The sequence below is a fragment of the Hipposideros armiger genome, unplaced genomic scaffold (assembly GCF_001890085.2).
Source record: "Hipposideros armiger isolate ML-2016 unplaced genomic scaffold, ASM189008v1 scaffold_89, whole genome shotgun sequence".
In the NCBI taxonomy this organism is placed as follows: Eukaryota; Metazoa; Chordata; class Mammalia; order Chiroptera; family Hipposideridae; genus Hipposideros; species Hipposideros armiger.
Genome location: NW_017731439.1, coordinates 1,981,272 through 1,989,739, shown reverse-complemented (window position 1 = coordinate 1,989,739; position 8,468 = coordinate 1,981,272).

The following is an 8,468-nucleotide window of genomic DNA, read 5'->3' as shown; positions in this document are numbered from 1 at the left end:
TTACCAGCAAGTACAGTTTTGATTCCTTTTTCTTAAAACAATTGCTTTTAAAGAATAAAAGTGTTTCCTATTATGATCTGTCTGACTGACAATGATGGCAACAGTGATGCCACATTCACTGGCTTTCAGTTGATTGTGACATGTGGTGTGTGTCAGAAAACATGCTTTGATTGACACCTCACTGAACACATCCTTGCAAACAGTCATCACCCACATACAACCAGTCGTATTTGGTCAAGGGGAGCACAATACAGACTGGATTCAGTGGTGGCTGGCCTCCACTGGTCACTGTGTTAGAACCGTCTCCTATTTGGGACTCAACCAGTTTCCAGTCCCATCTCATTCCATTCAGTCTGGGGGTCTGCACTACTGAGGCCCTGTGTGCCCATGTAGCTGTCCCTGGAGTTGACTCATGGACTCATCTCACGCACCAGTAGCAAAAGTCAATGATTTTTCCCTCATGCATATAATTTAATTCCACCTTTGAGTGCTACGGATTTAGTGTGCACAGGGATCCCCTGGACTTATTAAGCACAAATGGTTGGGCCCCCTACCCCAAAGTTTTTGACTCAGTAGGTCTGGAATGGAGCATTTCTGACAAGTTCCCAGGTGATGCTGGCTCTTCTGGCCCAGGAACCACTCCTTGAGAAACACCTGTTTGTATAACCACATCGTGAGTGTAGCTAAATACACAATGTCTGCCTTGTTCATAAAGTAGACATCCACCTTTGGAGCAGATGAGTGGATGTTCTATGACTTCTGGACATCCGTCCACCAGGATAGTTATGTGAGATGCACTTTAATGAGTGCCAATCAAAAAGTAAGGACAATCACTTTGTAAAGTCCATGTTATTTCTTCATTGGATTAGGGTATTGAAAATGCACAGAAGTGCCAATTAGAGAACTTTTTATCTCAGAGGTATACTAAAATTGGGTGAAGCAAGTGTTTTTTTTAGCTTTATTAAGTTATAATTGACACAAAATATTGTGTAAGTTTAAGGTGAACGTGTGTTGATTTAATACACTTATATGTTGCAAAACCATCACCACGATAGCATTAGCTAAGACCTCCATCCCATCACATAATTACCATTTCTTTTTTGTGGTGAGAACTTTTAAGATTTCCTCTTAGTAACTCAAATACATGATACAGTATTGTTAACTATAGCTACCATGCTGTACATTAGGTCCCCTGAACTTATTCATAACTGGAAGTTTATATCCTTTGACCAACGTCTTCCCATGCCCCTTCCCCCACACCCTTCCCACTCTCCCCCACCCCAGCCTCTGGCAACCACAATATTGTGACATCACATAGTACTTGTCTTTCTCTCTGGCTTATTTTAGTTAGCGTAATGTGCCTTCAGGATCCATCCATGTTGTCACAAATGACAGGATTTCCCTTTCTCATAACTGAATAATACTCCTTTGTATATTTATATCACACCTTTATCCATCCATTGATGGACACCTTAGTTGTTTCTATATTTTGGCTATTGTGAATAATGCTGCAATGAACATGGAAATGTAGATATCTCTTTGAGGTATTGATTTCATTTCTTTCAGATGTATATCCACATACAAAAACTCTACATTTTTATGCTCCTTCCTACCTTTTATCCTTTTGATGTCACAATTTACATCTCATGTTGTGTATTAACAAATTATTGTAGTTACAGTTATTTTTAATACTTTTGTCTTAACCTTTATATTAGAATTATAAATGACTTACCTCCAATCATTACAATATTAGAATATTCTGAATTTATAGATTTGCCTTTATCAGGTGGTTTTATACTTGTCATATGTCTTTTTATTTTCTTTTAAAGATTTTATTTGGGAATTGGGGGAGGGAACAGTGTTGGGGAAGGGGAACAGACAAGTTGCTGTCCTTTTGTTCTTCAGTCTAGTTGTGGAGGACGTCGCTTCACTGGCCCAAGTTGGCACCATCATTGCACTCTTCCCGGGCGAGGCAGATCAGTCGCCAGCCACTGGACGGCCTCTCACGGCGGCTTTTGGCAGCTCACGCCAGCTGCTGGCCACTCACAGTAGTTTATGGCAGCCCACTGCAGCCCCACTGCAGCCTACACCGTCACCGGGGACTCACAGCAGCCCAGCTCCAGGTCAAGCTATTGTTCACCATCTTAGCTGTAGAGGGCGCAGAATCACTGGCCCATGTGGGATCCGAACCGGCAGCCCTGCTGCTAAGTGCTCGCGCTCCAAAGCCAACTCTTAACCAACGAGCCACTCGGCTGGCCGCTGTCTTTATTTTTTTTTTCCCCAGGACATGGGCTCATGTCCTAGTTCTTTTTCTTTTTTCTTTTTTTTATATTAGTTCCAGGTTTATAAAACAACATAATGATTAGACATTTACACCCCTCACAAAGTGATAACCCCCCTCCCCCCAAGTCTACTACCCCTCTGACACCCTATAAAGCTCTGTTACCATAAAGCTGTAGACTATTGGGTCATCGGGGAAGTCATGACGTATTTTTCTGTTTTTCAATGCAAAAATGCATCATGACTTTCTCGACCCAATATATCTTTCATATGTTTTCATGTTACTAATTAGTTAATTAGTAGCTTTCATTTCAGCTTGAAGAACAGCCTTTAACATTTGTAAGGCCAGTCTAGTGGTGATGAACTTCTAAAAGCTTTTGTTTGTATGGAAAACTCGCCTTCAATTCTGAAAAGCAACATGCCAAGTAGAGTATTCTTGGTTGGAAGTTTTTTGCCTTCAACACTTTGAATATACCATCCCACTTCTTTCTGTTGCAAAGTTTTTGCTGAAAAATCCCCTAGTAGTCATATGGGGGTTCTCTTGTAGTTAACAAGTTGCTTTTTTCTTGCTGCTTTTAAGAATTTCTCCTTGTCCTTAACTCTTAACAATTTAATTATAATGTGTCTTGGTATATGTTCATCTTATTTGGCACTCTCTGGATTTCTTGGATCTGAATATCTGTTTCTTCCTCGGGGTAGTTAAGTTTTCAACCATTATTTCTTTGAATAAGCTTTCTGCGCCTTTCTCTTCTCCTTCTGGGACTCCTATAATATGTATATTAGTCCACTTGGTGGTGTCTCATAAGTCCTTTAAGTCCTATCTTCACCCTTTTTCATTCTTTTTGCTTTTGCTTTCTCTGATTGGGTGAACTTCAATGCCCTGTTTTTGAGTTTGCTGATCCTTTTTTCTGTTTGATCTACTCTGCTGTTGAAGTTTTCATTCAGTTGTTGTATTATTTAGCTCTATGATTTCTATTTGATACTTTAGGTTTTGTATTTCTGTTAAAATCCTTACTTTGTTTATGCATTGCTCTCCTGACCTTGGAGAGCACTTTTGTGACTATTATTTTGAACTATCAGGCAAATCACTTTTCTTTGTTTTAGTAAGATCTGTTTCTGGAGATTTATTGTGTTGTTTGTTTGGAACATATTCCTTTATTTCTTCATTTTCCTTCATTCTGTATGTTGGTTCCTGCAAAATAGGTGTTTTGGGAGCCCATCCCTCAAGTGGGAGTCTTAAATGTTGGGGTACTATATGTATTTGGGGTCCAAATCCTTTTCTCCTCAGGGAGAAGCTGGGAGTTGGGGGTTTCCTCTCAACTGTTTGGCACTGTGCCCAGGGTGGTGTTTATGCCAAGAGTGTGTCTCAGCCTTTCCTACCCACTTCAATATGGGCATTTTCTCATTCATTTGATGTGTAGGAGTCAGTTTCTGGATTTCTCTCAGAATGAATTATTCAATGTATAACTGTACACTTGGTGCATCCATGGGAGGAGAGAAGTTTAGGAACTCCCCTACCCCATGATGCCATCTTGGCTCCCTTTCTCATATGAAGTAAATCTTAATGAGCAATCATTCATTTATTGGTTGCTTATGGAAAAGCCAAAAAAATATATTCTTTTTTTAATATATACAAAATTTTGAAAATGATGAGGGTGCTTGCATTTTGTTTTAAAGCATTGGTTGTAAATATTGCAAGAGCAACACTAAATACTAAAAAGCATTTCCTAAAAATCTGATCATTAAGATTCATGTGGCTCTATGTGTTCCTGATTTTGGAATGTACACATATTTCAGTGTAGTGCTAGAAAGGAACCGTGCATATATAATATCTTTACTTGAAATATAATGTTGCCTCTAGGTTAGTATTAATGTTCATAGAACAAATAACAGATTTTTTATAAATTTACCTATGTAGCTCAGATCAGATGGCAAGAAATGTGAGTCCCTGAATAGATACTTAAAGAACAACTGACAAGTTGTTAATTACCTCCCCCCGCCATTAATATTTATTAGACACTCACTGCACTGCTCTTTGGCCCTTTGTGAGAAAGGGCAAAAATCCCTGAAACATAGGAAAGTAATATCATATAACCTTTCTTCTTTTTTTTTTTTTTTTTTTTTTTTGCCTCTTTTACAGGTCCATTAAAATCTGGGCTTTTGGCGTTTAGCTAAGATATGAAACCAAGACTGGAAAGATTTTGACATTTCAATTTCACATTGACAGGAAAGTAACAAGGTGCTAAAGAAATTTTCTTTCAAAATGTGAGCGGGCTCAATCTGTTTTCGTGTTATCATTCTAAACCAACAAACTTTAAAAAGTAGAGAAATTAAGCAGAGGGTGGAGGAAAGGAGAGCAGTACTCCTTTGTCTTTTGGGAGTACTTTCCACAAATTGGTGGATAAAGCGGTCTCTCACAATTCTTTCCATTGCCTGTGCATGACACAAAGTAGCTAAAGCCATATAGTGACAGACTCAAGGAAGAAAGGAGGCATTATAAGAAAGAATATGATTGATTTAAATCAGGGGTCAGCAAGCTACAGCCCACAGGCCCCATCTGGCTCACTGTCACTTTTTTGTATGGCCTGCAAGATAAATATAGTTTTATGTTTTTAAATGGTTGGGGGGGGGAAGCAAAAGAAGAATAGTTTTGTGACATGTGAAAATTACAATGCATGCAAATTGCAGTGCCCATAAGTGAAGTTTTATTGGAACACAGCCATGCTAATTTGTTTACGGATTTGTCCATGGCTGCTTTCAATCTATGGCAGAGTTGAATAGTTGTGACAGAGACCTTATGGCCCTTAAAGCCTAAACTATGTGCTATCTGGCCCTTTAAGAAAAGTATGCTGACCATGGCTTTAACTGAAGTACTAAGAGGAATTGTAGGGTGATTGGAACAGGACAGCAGCACTTAGGAGCTACCTCAGCGGTGAGCTGGCTGAAGCCAGCAGCAACGAAAGATGTGATGTGGTTCCTTCTTGGTCCTCTAGACCTGCTGGCAGCATCGGAAACAGGTGACCCCTCTCCTTGTGACAGCTTTCTTCACCTGGCTTCTAGGACATCACTCTCCTGGCTTCCCTTCTATCTGTTGGCCTTTATCCCTACATGCCTGTTGCTGGTTCCTTTTCATCTCTGAGATGACTGTTTAGAAAATCACTGGCATGCCCCACGGCTCAGCAATTGCACCTCTTCCCTTTTTTGTCTAGCTCACTCCCTAGGCGTAAGATGTTTGAGGGATTTGGGAAATGACCAAAGAAAAAGATACGACCATGAGGTGGCAGTAGCACACACATGCTTTATTGTGTAAAGGGTGACGCTAACAGGTTTGGAGGGGGTATGTCCCTCACAGCAAGAATCTGTCCAGAAGCTACAGTCATGAAATGGGGGTTGCTACTCAGAAGGGGAGGGGGACAAGGGAACTCCCAGGGAGAGGGGAATTGGACAGATACCTTTTGTGTCTGGGGGATGTCACTCAGCAGTGTGGCAGGGAGTTGCTGGGTCTGAGAGCCCTGAGGGGCAAAAGTCTTATAACTCACAGGGCTTGGGGTCTTATAATAACCAGACTCTTATCTTATCAACAGCCAGCAAATGCTGGGTGGGGTTTGGCAGAGGTATGTGAAGTAGGTGGACACTAAATGTCTAAACATTTGCTTATTTGGGTGATGTTTAAAACAAAAGGGTGTGTAAAATTTGTGTGTGGCACTGGCAGGCTTTTGAGCTAACTGTTCTCATCCTACAGTGAAGAAATAACCAACCTAGAGGCCAAAGCACAGAGATCATCTTTGGCTCATTTATATAATACGAGGTGATCTCACCCAGTTTTAAGGCTTTTTTTTTTTTTTAAAGATTTTTATTGGGGAATTGAGGGGAGGGGAACAGACAAGTTGCTGTCCTTTTGTTCTTCAGTCTAGTTGTGGAAGACGTTGCTTCACTGGCCCAAGTTGGCACCATCATTGCGCTCTTCCCGGGGGAGGCAGATCAGTCGCCGGCTTCTGGACGGCCGCTCACACTGGCTGCTGGCTACACACAGTAGCCCATGGCAACCCACCTGCCAATGCCGGCGACTCACGGCAGCCCAGCTCCAGGTTGAGCTGTTGTTCAGCATCTTAGCTGTAGAGGGCAGTGTCACTGGCCCTCATATGTGGGATCCGAACCAGGGCCCTCTGGCGTCCCAAGCCAGCTCTTAACCTATGCGTCACTCAGCCGGCCCATTAAGGCTTTAAATACCATCTCTACAATGATGACTCCCACATTATGTCTTGAGCACAGACCTTTCCTTGAGCTCCAGGTCCATACTCAACTCAACGCTTCCATTTGGTGTCTAGCCACATCTCAAGCTTAACATATCCCAACCTGAGATCCCAGTATCTCCCCAATCCAAGGCAGTCCTTCCTACAGCCTTCCACTGCTCTGTTCTTCCCAGTTGCTCAGACCTAAAGCCTTGGTATCATCCTTGACGCCTCTCTTTCCCTCACCAAATCCATCAGCATTACCTGTCGTGTCTCTAAAATAGATCCAGAGTTTGACTACTTCTCCCTGCCCCCAGTGCCACCACCCTGGCCCAAGTCATCACAATGACCCAATGACCAGCCAGGGTTTTTGCAGTGGCCTCTTTTCTGGCTTCTGCATTTCTGCCCTCACTTCCCCTACAGCCTTTTCTCAACCCATCAGCCAGTGTTTGTGTCACATAAAGCAAATCTTGTCAATCTTCTGCTAAGAACTCTCCAATTGCAAAAGCACAAACCATTAAGCAGGACCTAGAAAGCCCCGTGGGATCTGGCCCCTGCCACCTCTCTTACCTCACATCCTACGACTGTCCCCCATGCTGGCTTCCTTGCTCTTCTTCAAATGTGCCAACCACATTCCTGTCTCAGGGTCTTTGCACCTACTGTTCCCTGTGCCTCTGTCCTTCCCTCCAGGTGTCCACATGGCTCACACCCTCACTTCCTTAGGTCTCCACTTTCTCAGTGAGGCCTGTTATGTGTCCAAGTGTCTAGTTCCCGAGCTATAGAATAGTAATTATTGCAGTTAGCTAGTTATTTTAGCACCTGGAATCTCCCAATTATACTGTATGTTAAATGGTATGTTGTGTATTTTCACTTTGTAATGATAGAACCCTTTCTCACCTCCTGTCCCATCACCTGATAAAATATTAGAGACTGTGATAATTACAATACTCAAATTAAAAATTCTCTAAAATAACTACAGGTGACAGCATTTGCAGATGGTTTGGTGAGGGTCCATTTGTTACTCATTGAATTAAATACCTAGGACAGCTGCAACAACTTACCACAAACTGAGTGCTTAAAACAACAGAAATTTATTTTCTCACAGTTCTAGAGTCAGAAATCCCAAATCAAGGTGTCAGCTGGGCCATTCTCCCCCTGACCGTTCTAGGGGAGAATCTTTGCTTGCCTCTTCCAGCTTCTGGTGACCCCAGGCATTTCTTGACTGGTGACAGCATAACTCCAATCTCTGCCACCATCTTCACGTGGCTGTCTTCCCTCTGTGTCTCTGTGTTCACCTGGCTTTCTCCACTGTGTATGTCCATATCCATTTCTTCTTATAAGGACACTGGTCATATTGGATATGGTTCAACCCTAAAGACCTTGTCATACCTTGTTTGCATCTATTTTCAAATAAATGAAACCCTATTTTCAAATAAGGTTGCATTCACAGGTGCAAGGGGTCAGGACTTCAACATGTCATTTTGGGGCACACATTTCAACCTATAACACCCATTATAAGCCTTTCAGGACTACTTGGTGTTTTTACCATCAATACATATTATTTTAATTAAAAGAGGAAAAAATGGTGGCCCCAAATGGGCCTTGACTTCTTGAAGAAATGGTGGCATACCCAAACATCCTAGCTGCCCTCTGATGAGCACCACGGGAAAGGTGAGATTTGCTTAGATGTCTCCTGCATCCTTGAAAGGTCAGCCATGCCTGCACATTCGCCTGCCCTGAAGTGTTTGCAAGCTAAATTGAAAGGATGTGCCAGAGTGCAGGACAAGGAAGTGGGCCAGGAGCAAGCTGTGTGAACTATCTCCAAGCTTGGGCACCATGCAGTGCTGTGCTCCATCTGCCAGCAGCTTCTCCTCAGAAGCAGTGCCTGCTCTGTGTGTGTGTGTGTGTGTGTGTGTGTGTGTGTGTGTGTGTGTGTGTGTGTGTGTGTGTGTGTGT